The following is an 18,632-nucleotide window of genomic DNA, read 5'->3' on the forward strand; positions in this document are numbered from 1 at the left end:
CTTTATCTCAGGGCTTGTTCTGGACAGGCTGGTATTTCCCTTTCTGTCTGTGTCTGCTTTTTCTTTGCTTTTTAAATGAAGCACGTTAACATTTAGTTGTCAGGTTAAAATCAGTGCTTCAGTTTATACAACTAAAAATTTGTAGCCTTGAGCCAGACCAGTGGTATAATTGTATTAAAGAGCACTGTCTATTGTCTAAAAAAGTATGTTTGGAGTCTTGACATAGTAGGCTCTTCATCGCTCCTGGCACGTTAATGAAGCTCATAGGGAGGGGAGCGGAGGGAGAGGCTGCCAGCTGCAAGCTGATCTCCATACCCAGCCTCACAACTGCCCGTCGTGGCAGCTGCCCATTTGTTTCCTAAGCACAACCAGAGGACCAAGCAGTGGGGGAAGGGAAAGAATCCATTGAGACTTGAAGGAGCTGGTTGGTGCCCAGAGCCATCAAAACTGGCAATAAGGACTGGATTCAGTTCCATAGAAACAGTAAATCATCCACCCAGAATCTCATCCCTTTTACCACTGGCACCAAAAGCAAGGGTATTATGGGGCAATTCAGGTCAAAATGAAACTTTGGGTTCAAACTACCCATGCTTTGATTTTTATGTCTGACACATAATAATAGGAGATATTTACAGATGTTTTTAACATTGGTAACACATTTTATATTCATTCTTACTGGCTCTTCACAACCCTGTGAGAAAAGAACTACAGGTTGTAACTCCATTTTACAGATCCTTAAGTGACTTGTCAAGGTACAAATAGGTATGAGTCAAGCCTGGGTCATACTCTTTTGTCCTAATCTAGTAGTCTTTCCACCGCTGTACACTGCTCCCAAGTATGGAAACTTGTCATTCGTTGTCCCTTGAGATCTATATACTATTCTTAATAACTGAATGATTATATTTGATATAACAAATTGGTATCTTCAGTATCCCACATTTCTGCCTGGAGTAATTCATTATAATAATATAGTGAAAGTAAATGTAAGTGTTGGGATCATTGTGATAAATGAGTAGGCTTCATTAGTCCAAGTTAGAAGTTTAATTCTACTGGTCTGTTTTTTTCATGAGTTATTTTGTGGAATTTTCTGTAGAATTTTATAATCTGAAAACAACACCAACATGTCCTCCATGAACATAACTACCTAAGTCCAGGCTTTCATCACCTCCTTCTAAGACTGTTAGGACAGCTTCCTAATTAGTCTCCCTTCTAGTCTCTTACCACTCCAGTCCATCCTCTACCTTATTGCCAACTTAATTTCCTTACACGTGAATCTAACCATGTAACTTCTCTACACAGTTGATGACAGTGAATTCCTGTTGCCCTTAGGATAAAATATAAACTCATCTATTTAACTTTTAAAACCCTAACACAACCTGGTCCCAACTTATGTTTTCAACTTCGCTGGATGTCACTCCCTCTCCCATACCCTGCCCTCTAGCCATTCTGCTGTTGCTCAGACTTCATCTCTCACCTTCCCCTACCTTTTTTACTGGCTATCCCACATTCATGAAGTGTACCTCCACATGCACTTCCCTCTCTCCCTTTAAAATGAAGTTCAGGCACCATCTTTGACACGAAGTCTTTGCTGGTGTCACTATTCAGTGTTCTGTGTGTCTGTGTGTCTGTGTGTGTGTGTGTGTGTGTGTGTGTTTGTGTGTGTACTTTCCCCTTAGAATGTAAGCAAGAAGAGATTATTTCTTTTTCCTTGTATTCCTAGTACGTAATACATAGTGTTAATCGTTTTTCAGTCATGTCTGACTGTTCATGGCTCCATTTAGAGTTTTCATGGCTATAATATTAGTGGTTTGCCGTTTCCTTCTCCAGCTCATTTTACAGATGAATAAACTGAGGCAAATAGTGATGTGACTTGCCCAGGGACACACATCTAATAAGTGTCTAAGACTGGATTTGAATTCAGGAAGGCAAGTCTTCCTGACTCAAGGTCTAGCACTATTCTCTGCACCACCCAAATTGCCCCAACATAAGAGATGCTTAATAAATACTTGTTGATTGCACAATGTCTTTTCCATTTCTGAGGGATATGATAGGAATGTTGCTTCTCTAGTTCTGGTCACTGGAGGTGTATTAATGTGGTCTAAGATGTCATTCGCTTCTTTGACAGCCACATCACACTGTTGATTAATTACATTTGCAAGTGTTTTACACATTGAACTGTTGGTGAAACATATCTCTTCCCCCCTCATCCCAGTATCCTACTCCTGTGAAGTTGTTTGTTTTTATTCTAAAAGTCTTTACATTTATCTCAGTTAAATTTCATATTTTTTGCTTTAATCTCACTTTTTAGCGAAATAAAATATTTTTTAGTTTTTGACTTGTCCCACCCAGCCTTCTTATTCTTATTTGATGAGCGTGACAGCACTAGACCTTCCAGGTTGACAATGAGTCTTGATTAACACTCTTTGGTAAGGATTCAACTGGGAATATACTCACCTGTTTTAATTTTTCTACATTTCTTCACTTTATCCACAAGAATATCATAAAAGATTTAAATAATTTATTGCAATGAAGATACAAAATAACTTTGGCATTCATAGATTATTTTCCTAGATAAGCTCAAGTTAGAACTTATAGTTCTAACAAGTCAGTGATCCAGTACCCAAGCATACTTTGAGGGACAATATTTACTAAAAGAAGAATATAAAATTACTGTATTATTTCTGGCTCATTAGCCATTTGCTTTTTCTGTTGCTTTTACTTACAAGTTTCTGAACAAAACTGGAGGAAATCTCAGCATTGTGCTTACTTGGTATATTACAAATTCATGTGCTATATATATATATAAATCCATGGACTCTCAATGCCCCAAAGTTATTTTATTTTTCCCTTATTGATTCTCTATCTCACTCCCTAAAGAATCCATTTTCTCAAGGGGCAGCTAGGTGGCACAGTGGATAGACCACTGGCCCTGACACTGGCCTCAGACACTTAATAACCTATCTGTGTGGCCTTGGGCAAGCCACTTAACCCCATTGCCTTGCAAAAAAAAAAAATGTATTTTCTCTGCTTAATTCTCCCATAGACATGAATATAGTTCCCCTTTCTCAAAAAATTTAGACCATTCAACATGAGCACTCTCTTTTCCCATTTTAGTCATCTTAAATCCTTTGATGTGTTTTCACTTTTTTCCTTTCCCCTTGTCTCGACAAAGAAATGACTCTTCATGCCAGGGCCAACCCCTTTACATATGTGCTTAATTACATCCTCTCCCATCTTCTCTAATAGATTGCATCTTCAGATCACCTTCAGCCAGTAAGTTGCATCTTCAACCTCTTCACTGGTTCCATCTCTAATTATATCAAGCAAGTCCAAGTCTCCACCCCCTTCCTTGAAGAAAAAACAAAAACCTGTCATTCACAAGCTATCTACTAAGTCTCTTCCCTTTCTCGATCAAATTCCTTGAAAAAAAAAATTGCTTCCATTTCCTCTCCACTCACCACTCAACCCTTTGAAATTAGGCTTCCAACTACATCACTCAGTTGAAATTACTTTCTCCAAAGTTATCATTGTTCTCCTAATTTTCAAATCTGATGGCCTTTTCTCAGTCTTAATCCATCATGACCTATCTCCTGCATTTGCCACTATTACTTACCTTCTGGTAAGTCCTCCTGCTAAGACAACCTACTATCAACTTTTGTGATCAACTCTTCCTTGTTCATCTCCTACCTGTCTGACCACTCTTCAATCTCCTTTGCTGGTGAATCCACATCACTCCCCTTAATTGGGGATATTCACTAAAGTTCTGGTTTGGTTCCTCTTTTCCCTCTATATTTTTAGTAACCTCATTAATTCTGATAGATTTACTCCCATATCTATATATCCAGTCCATTTCTCCTTAAAGTTTTACATTGCCAATTCCCCTGATGAACATTTCATACTAGATGTCCTGGAGTCTTTTTTAAAGGAAAATAGCATTTTAGAAAAACACACACATATATATATAAAAATCTGATCAGCAATAAACCTACTCATTCACCTACCCAAACCCTCCACCATCATCCCCTACTTTAGAAAAAAAAAAAACCCATTACAACTATATGTAGTCAAGTCAAACAGATTTCCACATTGGCCATCTCCAAAAAGTTATATCTCATTTTGCAGTTTGGGAACCTTCATCTCTCTGAACGTGGGTAACATGTTTCATCATTATTCCACTGGACTTGTGATTGGTCTTTACAGTGAAGTTGTTTATCTTTATCATATTGTCATGTATGAATTGTCCTTTGTTCCTTTTCCCCTTTTCTTCTCATTTCTCTGTTAAGTGAAATCTATTTCTGTACCAACCCATGAAACAAGTAATAATAGCAGTAGATATAGTATACTATATTATACTTGTATATTCTTTAACCAGATGAGAGGTGAAAATGTCAGTAATTCCCTCCTTATCCCTCCTCATTTTATAGATGTCTACTTCTCACCCTGATTATTTGAGAAATTTTCCCTTAACCTTCCTTTCTTCTCACCCTGTTAGTATAATTCACTTTCTTTCCATTCTCTTTAGATCATCAAGACATAATAGAACCACTTGTCCAATTAGACTTCCTCTCTGACCTCTGACGTTGGTAGAGTTCAGGTGAGACACAAGTATCTTACATTAGAAAGAAAGCAGTTAAATCCTTATTGCTTTTGCGTGTTCATTCATCTTTACTTCTTTATATTTCTTTTAACTCCTGTGACTGAACTTTAACATTTCTATCAGCTCTAGTGTTTTCATCAGAAATACTTGGAAATACTCTATTTCATTAAATGTCAATTCTCCCCTTTCCCCCTCCCCCCCATAAATTATTCTTAGCTGTAAGCCCATATCCTCTGCCTTCTGGGATATTGTATGTAAAGTTCTTCACTCCTTCAGAGTCAAGGCTGCTAAATCATGTGTGATTCTGACTACATAGCTCCTCAGTACTTGAATTTGTTCTTTCTGGATACTTGCAGTATTTTTTTTTCTTTGACCTGGAAGCTCTGAATTTTGACTATGATGTTCCTGAGAGTTTTCATTTTAAAGTTTCAGGAAGTAAACAGTGGATTCATTCTCTTTCTACTTTGCTCTCTGGTTCTGTGAAATCTGAGCAGTTTTCTTTTGGGATTTTTGCTAAGCCCTCTTTTTGGTTATAGCAGTCAGGTAGTCCAATAATTCATCATTTTCTTCTTATTGATCTTTTTTCCAGGTGAGTTATTCTCCTTTGAGATGACTTAACCATTTCTTCTATTTTTTTTTTCAGTCCTTGTTTTCTTCCAGGAATTCTATTTGAATTTATGCCCATGCTATATTTTTCTCTAAGACTTTGCTTGTAGATGCTTTGTTCTTCTGGGTTTGTGTCTCTCATATCATCACCATAATAACCCTTTATGTTGAGATTATTTTGTTTGTTTACTTATTCTTCCAGCCTACTTCCTGACTTTAAGATTTAATATTAGGAGCAGGCTCTGTATACCTCTGGTGAAGTACTGAGTGTTACATTATTTATTTCATGATTACAGGGACAGCTTAACTAGAAACTTTCAAGTTTTCATGTTCCCAAAGTGACCTAACTCAGGACAAAGTCTGATTGCTACCCCCTAATCTGGGCCCTGCAAGTTACTAAACTAAGTTTAGAATTGAGTATCTGTTGCTGGACTCCCACTCCCCTACCCCCATCAGCCAACTCAAGAGCTCTGTTGGTTCAGAATGACCAAATTATGGTCACTTTAGCTTGTTATTCTGCCCTGATTATTTCTCTGAAAGTCTCAATCTATTATAGCAACTAGACACCTCTTGTTCCTGCCTCTGAGCTGCCTGTGACTGCTTCCTTCCACAGAGCATCACCCCTGGGTGCAGTGCCCTTCTCAGTCTGTCCTGGATCTATGACCCAGAACTGGATAGTGAAGGACAAAGCTACCAGTTGGCACCTATTCCTGAACCTTGCATGTGTGAGTCTGAGACTTCCTCTTGCTCTGTCTCCCTGAGTGCCAGAGTGCTTCTCTGTGTGCTTCTGGCCAAATTCATGACCTAGTGTCCAAAGATCTCTCTTTCTTCCTGAGCTGACCAGGACTGGGCAGATAACTCTCTCTTAATTTGGGGGGATGTCTCTCTATCAGGATTCATCTGATGTGATTTTTTTAGATCTGCTTAGAGGAGTGTGGGGGGAGAATGTATTTTTTCCTGTTACTATGCTTTCCTTAAGACTTAAGACTTGCCTTGAAAAACAAAAAAAAAAAAAAAGACTTCTTGAAGTCTATGTATCTAATAATGAACTCATCTTTCCCCTAAACCCACCTTCTTCCAAACTTCCTTATTTCTATCAAGGGCCTCAGGTTAGTAATCTCAAAATTATCCAGTGAATTGCCAAATCTTGCCATTTCTGTAATCACATCTCTCACATTCTACTCCTTTCCAAAGTCACTCACCTCTATCACTGCAGGAAACTTTTAACTGGTCCCCTACCACCTTTCTAATCACTCCAGTTTATGCTATACACTTTATCCAAATTGACTCTTTTTGTTTGTTTTTGCAAAGTCAATGGTGTTATGTGACTTGCCCAAGGTCACACAGGTAATTATTAAGTGTCTGAGGATGGCTGCCCCAAAAGTACTCTTAAACAAAATTCTGCCTGTATGATTTTCCTTCACAGTCAACTCAAATGACTTTCTCTTTTCTCTAGAACAGGGGATCTTATCTTTTGTGTATCTATCTAAGCTTTGGCACCTCAGAATAGTGAGATAGATGGATAGATAGATATAAGATAAAAACACAAGATGATAAAGGAAACAAACATAATGAAATAAAGATAGATTTTTTTTTCCCCATCTACTATCACAGACTCTGAAATCTGTCCATGGATCCTATGGATAAATTCCTGTTTTACTTTTAAAGTCTTTCCCAACCCCTCTCTCCAACCTCATCAAATATATTACTCCCCTCTGGCACTGTCTCTGGCCACACTAGCCTTTGCTTCTGTTCTTCACAGGTAACATTTCAGCTCCTATTCCCTTGTTTTTGCAGATGACTAGATTACACTATCCTTTCACCATCACCTCAATCTCTATCTCTTTTTCATTTCCCCCCACCCCTCTCCTTCCCTTTCTCCCTTTGTCTTTCTTCTTTTTCTGTCTTGTCTATTGTCTCTTTTTCTTTCTCCTAATGTCTCTCTCCTCTGTTTCTCCTCCCCCCCGTGTATTTCTTCTTTCTTTATCTCTCCCTCCTTCCCTTTCCATCTGTCTCTCTCCTGTCTTTGTCTCTCCCTCTCTCCATTTCTCTCTTCCTCTCTTCTATTAAGATGCAGTTCAAACACCAACTTATTCCTGATCCCTCCCAAATGTACTTATATTTAATTGTTAGAGATATTTGTATTTGTTCACTATATTTATGCTTACACATTCTTATACATACTCATATCCCTTATTAGAATGGAAGCTCCTTCCATGTAAGGGGCTGTTCCCATCTGTTGTACTTTGACCCACAGTGCCTGCCATGGACCTTGACACTTAAAAAAAAAAAATCTGTTGATTAATTGATATTCTCTGGGAGTAGAACCTAGAAAAATTTCAGTTAAAGGGAAATATGCCTTTCTTTCTCAAAGCAGAAACTACCCAACTGGATCTGTTTGCCTTCCACAAGTTTAGCTAAACTTTTTTTTCAAATCTGTTTGTAGATGATCTGTCCCACCAATAAAGACATGAATTCCATAAGCTAATTATAAATTTTTATTTTCTTTTATCCTTAATTTAACTTTTTAAAAAAATTAAAAGCCAGGAGCCACCTATTAGTAAGAAGAATGGCATTTTTTAAAAAATATTTTTGCAAATCTCTTCAATGATATGGAAAGACAACTGGATTTTCATATCTGCTTCTGCATTCAATTTGTTGTTATATACTGTTTTGGTTGAAGTATATGAAGAAAATTCAGCCTCTGCCAGATATGTGGCTGTAAAAGGGAGTCATTTTAATAGGCAAATAAATATTTTTATAAAAAGAATTTTGACTTTACAGTTCTCCAGAAGGGGTCTCTGGGGACTCTCAAGGGTTCTCAAGGACCTCCCTTTGAGTGCCACTGGACTAAATAATCCCTGAGGTGTCATTCAGTTCTAGACCCTCAAGGAGCTTAAGGAAAGCTATGGATGTATATTCATCCTTTTTTTTTTTCCGGTGAGATTTTCCATCCAGTCATTGGCATGGCAGATTCAGTTAAATCTCTAAAGAAATCCTAAAACACTATACTCTATACTAGTTTCCTTTTCACTGAAACACATTCTCAAGATGTTAACTATTGATTTTCCTAGTCCCTACTAGAAATATCTATTTATTCCTTTTAAAATAACAATAAACCCATTATATATATATATATGTTTTTCTGAAAAAATAGCTATTTACCAAAACAATTTGTCACATGAGAACTCTCTACCTAAACTTTGATTCACTTCTGAAGTAGTATGGGTATCAGAGAGCCAAGAGCCTTTTTTGGAGCTTGGAAGGCTGGGGGGGGGGCGGCACAGGAGGATCTGTCTCCCTATTTCAACTCAAACAGTCCTCTCATGCTCAAACCTTATACTGATTGGCACAAAAGATTTAAAACACTATTTTTCCAACCAGGATCCGTTAAGGTTATTCCTTCTTAGGAATCTGATGACCCTCAGCCCCTGGAGACTTAGCATATTAGGATCCAATTTAATACAGACATTACTCAATTGATTTTAGCCACACTTCAACTCAGAACTCCAGAACCACCAGAACTCACTCAATCCATCATCCTCATCTCCAGGAGAGACAACAGAACACAGGTGGAGGCTAGGACATCAGACTTTCCCCTGAAGCACTTTTGAGAATCATTCCCTTTGTCCTAGGACCACAGGAATAAGACATGTTCTCCCCACCCCACCCCCACTCCTCAGATGCTTCTTGGTTTTTCAGAGTGTAGTTCTGGACCCATCAGCTTCTCCTAGAGTGGATTGTACAGCCATCATATAGCCAAAATATGTTAAGACTGTAGCTAGAGAGGCCCTTTGAGCTCCAGGTTTACAGTGTTGTCATTTATCACTTAAATAGATTAGAAGGGGGGTGGATGACCACATGTTCTGTGGAATGGCCACAGATGCTAGTAAAGTTGCCTCAATGATTTCCCCCCCAAAGATGTTGTCAGATTGATGATCCCCAGTTTCAGGTAATATGATGAAAAGTGACTGGAGGATGTATTCTGGAGGGAAAGCTGCCTAGCCAAGGATTAACTTTCATCCTGGCCACTTACTTGCTTTTTTTCAGAGTAGCATTTCTTTGCTTTTACCCTTTTTTGCATGTCAAAAGATGTGTATTTCTTAAGTTTTCTCATTTTGTGTTGGGGTAGTGTTTCTCTGAGCACTGAAATCTTGGCGAAAAGTTTAATGTCTGTGGCCAAACTCCCCTTCCTGGGCCCAGGACCATAAATCTGGTCAATTTACTGAGCAAGTATGCCGCCCAAAGCCTGCAAAGGCACTGCCTGCTAGTTATTTACTGAAAAATTTAAGCAACAACAGGATCCAGCTCCCCAGCCAGGCAGCTTTTGCTGTAATGGATATTTTTGCTTAGTGGGAGGAGGAAGGAGAGCCATCTCACCCCCGGTTCAGGATTCCGTCACAGAAACCATCCATTTAAACCATTACGATCTGTTTCGTTGCAGTTTTCCTGAGTTTCCCTAGCAACTGGAACCTTGATATGGGTGGGAATTGTTCATTAATTTGCTCAAAAGAACATCTTAGGTCAATTTTTAATATCTTTTCAAAACAAAACGTTTCCAAAAATATGCACCTAAAATATTTCCCTATCGACCTAAGATTGGCAAAAGGGAATCCTCCCTTTTCCTTGTTTGTTTCATCACTCACCATATTTAATCACATTTTTGGTCTCAATGTGAAAGACATGGTTTGAATCCCAGCTGTTTCCTATTACCTCTGTGACCTTGGATAAGTCAGTTTACTGCCAGAGATTCCGTTTCCTACATATGTAAATTGAGAGGGTTAGAATAGATAATGTTTTAAGGTCTCTTTTAGCATCTTTTCCCCAATGCCACCAAGATTTTTTGAGAAAAATCATAAATGTGTCTTCAGGGAAACTTACAAAGCTAAAGTTGCCTCAGTCCTAGGAATATGGGAGTGGCTGTTTCCTTGAAGTCACTATCTTGCTGATCCCTTTTAATTTTATTATCTGCTTGCTGTTTCAGATGTTTGGAAAGAAAAATTTTCAGTCAGATGATCCAGAAAACTCCATTTTCAAAGAAACCAAAATATCTTCCCATCCTGTATTCTCTCTGTCCATTCTATACTTAAACCAAACTTTACATACATACATACATACACATATATATATATTTAAGCAAATCTTAGTCAAGTGAATTTGACTTCACCCAAACACCTTTTAAAATAACAAAAAATCCTTGCAAGTTCCACCTGTTTGTCAAAGCAAAGTAACATTAGCAGACTGAGTCCATCTTAGAATATATAGGAAAAGGAAGATAAGATGATCAGAAATGTGAATCTTTAGGGGCGGCTAGGTGATGCAGTGGATAAAGCACCGGCCCTGGAGTCAGGAGGACCTGGGTTCAAATGTGACCTCAGACACTTAATAATTACCTAGCTGTGTGGCCTTAGGCAAGCCACTTAACCCCATTTGCCTTGCAAAAAAAAAAAAAAAGAAAAAAAAAGAAAAAAGAAGTGGGAATCTTTACAATGAGTTTATGTGAAAAAGGTCTGATATCTCTGATATGTAGGAAACTCATTTCCACGCATAAGAACCTGAGTTAATCCCCAGCAAATAAAATGATCAAAGGGTATGAACAGATAGTTATTATCATAAAGGAAAAAATCAAAGCTATCACAGCAACTACATGAACAAGTGCTCCAAATTCCTGATAATTAGAGAAATGAAAATTATAACAAATCTGTTATTCTACCTCACTCATCAGATGGACAAAAATGACAGTTGCTTTAGAGGGGCGGCATCATCATCATTATCATTATCAACATTTCCATAGCATATTTAATATAAGGCTTTGTGCTAAGTAAGCAATTTTACAAATATTTTCTCATTTGATCCTCACAACAAACCTGGGGCATAGGTGTTATTGTGCTCCCCATGTTATAGATGAGGGAACTGAGTATACAGAGGTTAAGGGACTTGCCCAGGCTCACACAGCTATAAATGTCTGAGACAAGATTCGACCTCAAGCCTTCCTGACTCCAAGATATCTATCCAATATCTACCCTATTGTTGGAGCTATGAATTTACCTTTCTTATCTGGAAAGCAATTTGGAACTTTACCCCCCAAAAAAAATCAATGAATTGAGCCATTAGTTCCACTATTGAGTCTATACTTAGGGATATGTAGGTTAAATGTTTAACAATGGGCTCTCCAGAAGAAAAAAAAAGTGTTCATAATTTTAAGTTCGATTATTAACATGATCTTACTAAGAAGGCTTCTGTGTTATCCCTATTAAAAATAATGCTTGCTGGTGGGGTTTTTTTTTTTTTAGGTTTTTTTGGCAAGGTAAATGGAGTTAAGTGGCTTGCCCAAGGCCACACAGCTAGGTAATTATTAAGTATCTGAGGTCACATTTGAACCCAGGTCCTCCTGACTCCAAGGCCGGTGCTTTATCCACTATGCCATCTAGCCACCCCTTGCTGGTGGTTTTAGATAATTTTTTTTTATCAATTTAAGGAAAACTTCATTTATACATCTTCTTTCAAGTTGTTTATTTTTTTAATGTTATTAATGCTAGGCAATGGATTAAACATTAAATCAATGAAGCTTTGATTTGTAGTATTTTCTGATTATGGGGGGGTAAATGCTCAGACTGAAAATTTAATAATCAGGCCCCAGATACCTTGTTTATACTCCCAGAGGGATGAAAGAAAAAAAGAAAAGGGTTCATACATGCAAAAATATTCAAAACAGTATTTTGTAGGGACAAAGCTAGAAACTAAGGGGATACGCATCATTGATGAAAGGTCCTAAAAAATTATGATACTGGAATGTAATGGAATATTATTGCTCCATAAGAAATAGCAAACGGGATAGTTTCAGTCACACTTGGGAAGATTTACATGAACTAATTCAAAGCAAATGAGTAGAACCTGAAGAACTCGGATCAATGCAATCATCAGCCATGATTCTGACAGTGAGCTCATGGTGTGTAGAATGAGAAGTGAGTATTTTCAGACATAGCCTATGAGAGAATCAGATTTGCTTAATTATTAGTATCTGGTTACCAGGGTTTTATGCTTCTTTACCCCGATGGGGTTGGGGGTGGGGGGACTAGTAATATTAGGAATTACCCTTCTCCAAAAAAGTTTTAAAATAGATGAAACATTTTTAAAAATCCCTAGTGGAGAATAAGAAAGTCAGTAAGAAACACAGACAAGTTGGACAACTTTGAAACTACTTTGTTGCATTTGTTGTATACTTGGAGGGAGAAGTAAACTATATCCAGTATAGATTAGTGTCTGGGTGTTCAATCCTGATTTTCTGTGCTGTTTTGTATATGGAAATGCTCATTTGGTGTTTATTAAGTTCAGGATTTTTTTTTAAAGTTTTTTTTAATTAATTGTGAAAACTACCATAAACTTCTGGAAACGCCTTTCACTAACGATTTGAGAATGGAAGAGAGAGTGGGCTGGAAGAGAAGGCTATTAAAGTTTGGTTTGGGGCTTCTGTGTTTTGGGGAGATCCTATGAGAAATCCTTATTCCAGGCTTTTCCATAAACAGGTCCCTTCATCTGTCCATGGTTTTAATTGCCATGTGATTTGCTTTTGAAAGATTGTGAAAGAGTAGACAAGAACTGGTTATTTCAGATAATCATTTCAACATGAGACTTGGTGTTGAGCCAAAGAACAAAAGAAGTCCCTCAGTTCTATTTCTCCTGCAAATAAGCCCATGATGGTCCTTGGCAACTTGTTGGGTTCATAAGGTGGATGCTCAACAGTGCCCAAGTTGAACTGTGATCTTCAACACCAGAGGTCAGTTTTTGGACAAAAGGAACTGTGAGGCATCAGGCAACATCTCAACAATCCAAAGTATATAATAACTATAGAAAGAAAACTACAAAGTTCTCTTTCCCAACACAAGTGTCCTAGAATTCCATCCAAGTAACACCATTGACCTATATATGGAACACCAGTGTCGAAGAATGGAAGGTGCAGATGACCCTTTGATGGACAGAAGTAGGCAACAGCTTGTCATCAAATAATGACCTGTGTCACTCTCAAATGTGATGTTAAAAATAATAATATCTAGCATTTATAGGGCACTTTTAAAGTTTGTGAACTCATCTGATCCTCACAACAGCCCTGTGATAGCTATTTTATAGATGACGAAACTGAGGCTGAAAGCCCAGAACCACATCGCTAATAAGTGTTTGAGGGTCAAGTTTAACTGACTCCCAATCCAGTGCTCTCTCTACTACACCACCATTTTTTTTAAGTCCTTTTCAAAAATCATCATCAAGGAGGCAGCTAGATGACGCAGTAGATAGAGCACCAACCCTGAGTCAAGAGGACCTGAGTTCAAGTTTAGCCTCAGATACTTGATACATACTAGCTGTGTGGCTTAAATCCATTGCCCCATTAAAACAGCAACAAAAAATCAAGTGAAAGTCATCATCATCAAAGACACTTTGGTCAGAAAAGGAGAAAAGATGGCATTAATAAGCAATAGCATTAATAAGGGATTCATTCTAGCCATAAAATATTTTTAAAATGTAATACATGGGCTTTAATGAACTTACAAATTATTTGGAGAGATAATGTGTATTCATGTTAAACACTAAGAAAACAATACACTATGAAAATATATGAGAAGAAAACACCCATCATTGGCAGAATTGCTGGTGGGAGGGGTCCACAGGAGTATAATATTGCATATAATATTAGAGGTTTTTTAATATATTAGTTTTACCCCAAAAAAATCTTCCTCTTTATTGTTTTTAATTTAATTTTTTTAGCGTTTTTTTAGGTTTTTGCAAGGTGATGGGGTTAAGTGGCTTGCCCAAGGTCACACAGCTAGGTAATTAATAAGTATTTGAGACTGGATTTGAACCCAGGTACTCCTGACTCCAGAGCCAATGCTCTATCCACTGCATCACCTAGCTGCCCCTTTCCTCTTTATTTATTTGTTTGTTTATTTATTTTTTAGGTTTTTGCAAGGCAAATGGAGTCAAGTGACTTGCCCAAGGTCACACAGCTAGGTAATTATTAAGTATCTGAGACTGGATTTGAACCCTGGTACTACTGACTGCAGGGCCGGTGCTTTATCCACTCCACCACCTAGCCGCCCCTCCCTTCCTCTTTATTTTTAAAAAAATTCTTTGTCAATAAGGATGGCTCTCTGTGAAGGGGTAGAGGGAGGAAAATAGGGCAAATCTAAGTGATATGAAAACAAAAGTTATCAATAAAAATCCTTTTAAAATCTTTTTAAAGTTTAAGACTATAAACAAGGAAATTTTATCATTGCCTTGTTAAATGTTTTTAGTTCATGGTTTCACATATAACCCTCTTTTTTGTTCTTTGAATATCAAAATGTTTGTGTTTTTCATGATTATTAAATTTCATAATTTTAAAAAAATTTTAAGAAAATAATACAAGGCAAAATATGATCAAGTGCTTTTGAACTGGCTTCCTGAGGGTAAGAAAGAGCCAAACTTAATATTATATGATGCCAGTGTGTGTGTGTATGAGATACATGTGAGATACATATTCTAGGGGAAGAAACAGTCAGGAAAGGAAAGATCAGTGTTGCCTGAAGCTTAGACTTTAAAGCACTGTATAAACAGCAACCACTATAATGAGCAATGAAAATGGAAGCAAGGAAGGAAGAGAGATGGGGGGAAAGAGAGTGAATGAGAGAGGGAGGGAGGAAGGAGGGAAGGAAGGAAGGAAGGAAGGAAGGAAGGAAGGAAGGAAGGAAGGAAGGAAGGAAGGAAGGAAGGAAGGAAGGAAGGAAGGAAGGGAGGGAGGGAGGAAGGGAGGAAGGAAGGGAGGAAGGAAGAAAAGGGAGGAAGGAAGAAAAGGGAGGGAGGAAGAGAGAAAGAAAGAGAGAGAGAGAGAAAGAGAAAAGAGTCCCTGTTAAATTTAATAATTCAATCCAGTCTAAACTCACAAACTTCTTGTCCTCTTGTTCTGGAGGGACAAGTGTTCTTTCTTTGAGGCTCAAGTTTCAACCTGTTACCTAACTTAGCCATCATTTTATTTCTCTCCTGTCCTGCTTCCAACACCACATCACTCTACCCTATGCAAGGAATAGGTAGTACTCCAGATTCAATCAATGGCCTGACCATTAACTATGACTTTGATACCAATTGACTGGGCATGACACATCCCACATATCACTTGATGAAAGGTCAGTTTTATAACCCTATAAAATCTTTAGCATTCAGATTCTTCAGTTATCTAATTAAACATCACATTTTAATTAATGATCTTATTATATTATATTAATCAGTCAACATGCATTTATTAAACACCTATTAGAAACCAGGCATTGTGCTGTGAAAATGAAGCTCTGGGGATACAAAGGAAAAACAAAACCAACAACAAAAAACTCAAACTAGCCCCTGCTCTCAAGCACCTCATAGACTAATGGGGAAACCATCTGAAAACAACTATATATAAAATCTATACAGGAAAAAAGTTCAAAAAACTCTCTAATAGAAAGCATCTGTGAAATCTCATTAGATGATCTCCAAAGCCTCTACTATGTCTAAATGCTATGATTTGTGTGATTCTGAGATTGGAAGGATTTGGATCATAGAAATTATTTGCTTTAGAGCTGAAAGAGATTTAAGAGACCAAGTCCAAGGCCCACATTGTAGGAATGAAGAAACTCAGTGCAAGAGACTGGCCCAAGGTCATTCTGGCAGAAGAAGGTGGCAGAGCCAGGATCCAAATTCACTTCTACAAGTATTATTCAAGCACCTACTTTGTGGAGGAAAATGATATAAAAGTAAATAAATGCAAGCTAATTTCAGGAGAAAGAGGACATTTACCTCAGAATACAGGGTTATGTTTTCTGAACCTCGAAGGGCATCAGGGACCCCCAAAAGCTAGGCGAAGGAGGAAGAGCATGCTAGGCAAGTGGGACAGAAATGGGAGATGCAATGCCATCTATCCAGATCAAAGGGAATAAGGGAAAATTAGACTGAGTATATAGGTTGGAACCAGATCATGAAAGGGCTAAATGCCAAACAGACATTTCTAAATTATCTTAGAAGCAATGGAGTTTGGCAGTTTCTTGAGCAGGGGAGTAACATGGTCAGATGTCATTTAAGAATATTAATTTGGCAACTACATTGAGGATGGACTATTACAAGGACCTCCTTGTTAACCTCCCAGCCTCAAGTCCCTCCCCACTTCAAACTCCCTAAATTATCCTCCTCAGAGCCACCAAAGTGATTTTCTTAAAGTTCAGGTCTGACTCATTCATACTCTCCTCTCGCTCTCTGTCTCTGTCTCTCTGTCTCTCTGTCTCTCTCTCTCTCTCTCTCTATCTCTATCTCTCTCTCTCTCTCTCTCTCTCTCTCTCTCTCCCTCCCTCCCTCTCTCCTTCACACTTTCCTCCCATCTTAAACATTTGCATTTGTTGTTCCCCATGCCTAGAATGTACTCCCTCACCTTTTGTCACTTCAAAATCTCTTGTATTTATATTATATTTATTTGATTTATTTTTATATGCCTGTGGCTATACGACCCTAGGAAAACCTCTTAGTATCCCCAGACAACTCTGGAACAAAAAGGTAAAGATGTATCTGCTGTCTTCCCTAAAAGAATTTCAGAATATAATACCCTGAGAAGACTTTCCAGTCCTCCCCCCACCCCCAAGGCTAGAGGCGCTCCCCATCCCCAGCCCAGTCCAGGTATCCATTCTATGATGTGCTTTGTATATACTTATGGTTTTTGATAGAGAGAGAGAGGGAGAGATAAAGCTATATAGATATGTGTACCTATGTATATACATGGGGTTTTCCCTATTGAAAACAAGGACTATTTCATTTTCATCACTGTGTCCCCAGTGCCTTTAGTAGGCAATTAATAAGTGCTTGCTGATTGGTAGAGAATAGAGACAGAGCCCATTTAAGGAGACTATTGTAAGAGTACAGGTGAAGGAATAAGGATCTGAAAGAAGGGGGTGGCCTTGAGAGTGGACCAGGGGATCCAAGGGACACGGGAGGCTTATTAAGAAGTTCAGTAGTTGACTAGATGTTGGAGGGGAGAGAGAGAGAATGAAGGGGCTGTGAACATGGTGTGACTAAAAAGGAGAGTGATGCCATTAACTAAAAAAGAAGAAAACAGAGAAAGGAAAAGGCAATGAGTTTCCTTTTAGGCATGTTGAGTTTGAGATGCCTGATAGGATATCAATCAATCAATCATTTTACCAATGCCAACTATGTGACAGACACTGTGGTAGATACTATAGGGACATGCTTCTTTTGAACCATGACTTGAAAATAAAATTTTAAAAACACACATAAAACATAGGAGGTAAATTGGGGTGAATTGTTCCCATTACCAAGAGTGTCAGAAAAGGATCTTAAGTAGGGGCCGACAAAAAAAAACAAACTTGAGCATCAAACTACAGACACCTTAATTTCACATATGCACAGAACTGAAAGGCAACTCAGAGACCAATCAGTTCAATCCCACAATATAGGATGCAGTTTCAACCTGTTTTCAATCTCTCAAAACTTCATTTTAAAAGGTGTTGCCAAAAACCTAGACTTATATGAACTGATGCATTGTGAAGTGGAGAGAACCAAGAGAAATGAATTCAGTAATAGTAATATTGTTCAAAGAACTGTGAATGACAGCTGTTCTCAGCAATACAATAATCCAAGACAACCGCAAAAGACTAATAAAGTATTCTGACTTCAGAGAACTTTCTTTCATTTTTTTTCTTTTGTTCAAATCTTCTTGTATCAAACGACTAATGTGGAAATGTTTTACACAATTGCAGATGTATAATCTTTATTTGCTTATGATCTAAAGGGAAGGGGCAGGGGCAGCTGGGTGGCACAGTGGATAGAGCACTGGCCTTGGAGTCAGGAGTACCTGGGTTCAAATCCAGTCTCAGATACTTAATAATTACCTAGCTGTGTGGCCTTGGGCAAGCCACTTAACCCCATTGCCTTGAAAAAAAAAAACTAAAGGGAAGAGGCAAGGGAAGGAGGGATAGAATTTGAAACTCAAAACTTTAAACAAAATGTCAAAAAATTTTTAAAAAGGTGCTGCTACTTTTCATTAACAAATCTGGGTCTATTAACTTACTGTGCCACAGTCACTTCTATGAGCCTCAGTTTCTTCATCTGTAAAATTACTTTTAAGTTCTTCTAAGGTTCACTTCTAAGGTTCTGGGTTACTTTTATTTGTTGACTGGTTGGTTGGATGATTTATTTATTGGTTTTAAGCACAGAGGGTGGGAGGAGAAAAAAGGGGGGATGGAGAGTAAAGGAAAAAATTGGAAGAGACCTGAAACAAATCCTGGGATGGAAGGTGTGAAGAAGAATCTGTTTCCTTTGCTTTCCTGGAAACAGCCTCCTATGATGTCAGAGCTCTAAGCACTATGAACACTGTGTCCTACTGGCAACAAGGATTAAGCTGAGGGGGTGGCTAGATGTTGAA

Source organism: Macrotis lagotis, chromosome 1, assembly GCF_037893015.1.
Source record: "Macrotis lagotis isolate mMagLag1 chromosome 1, bilby.v1.9.chrom.fasta, whole genome shotgun sequence".
NCBI lineage: Eukaryota > Metazoa > Chordata > Mammalia > Peramelemorphia > Peramelidae > Macrotis > Macrotis lagotis.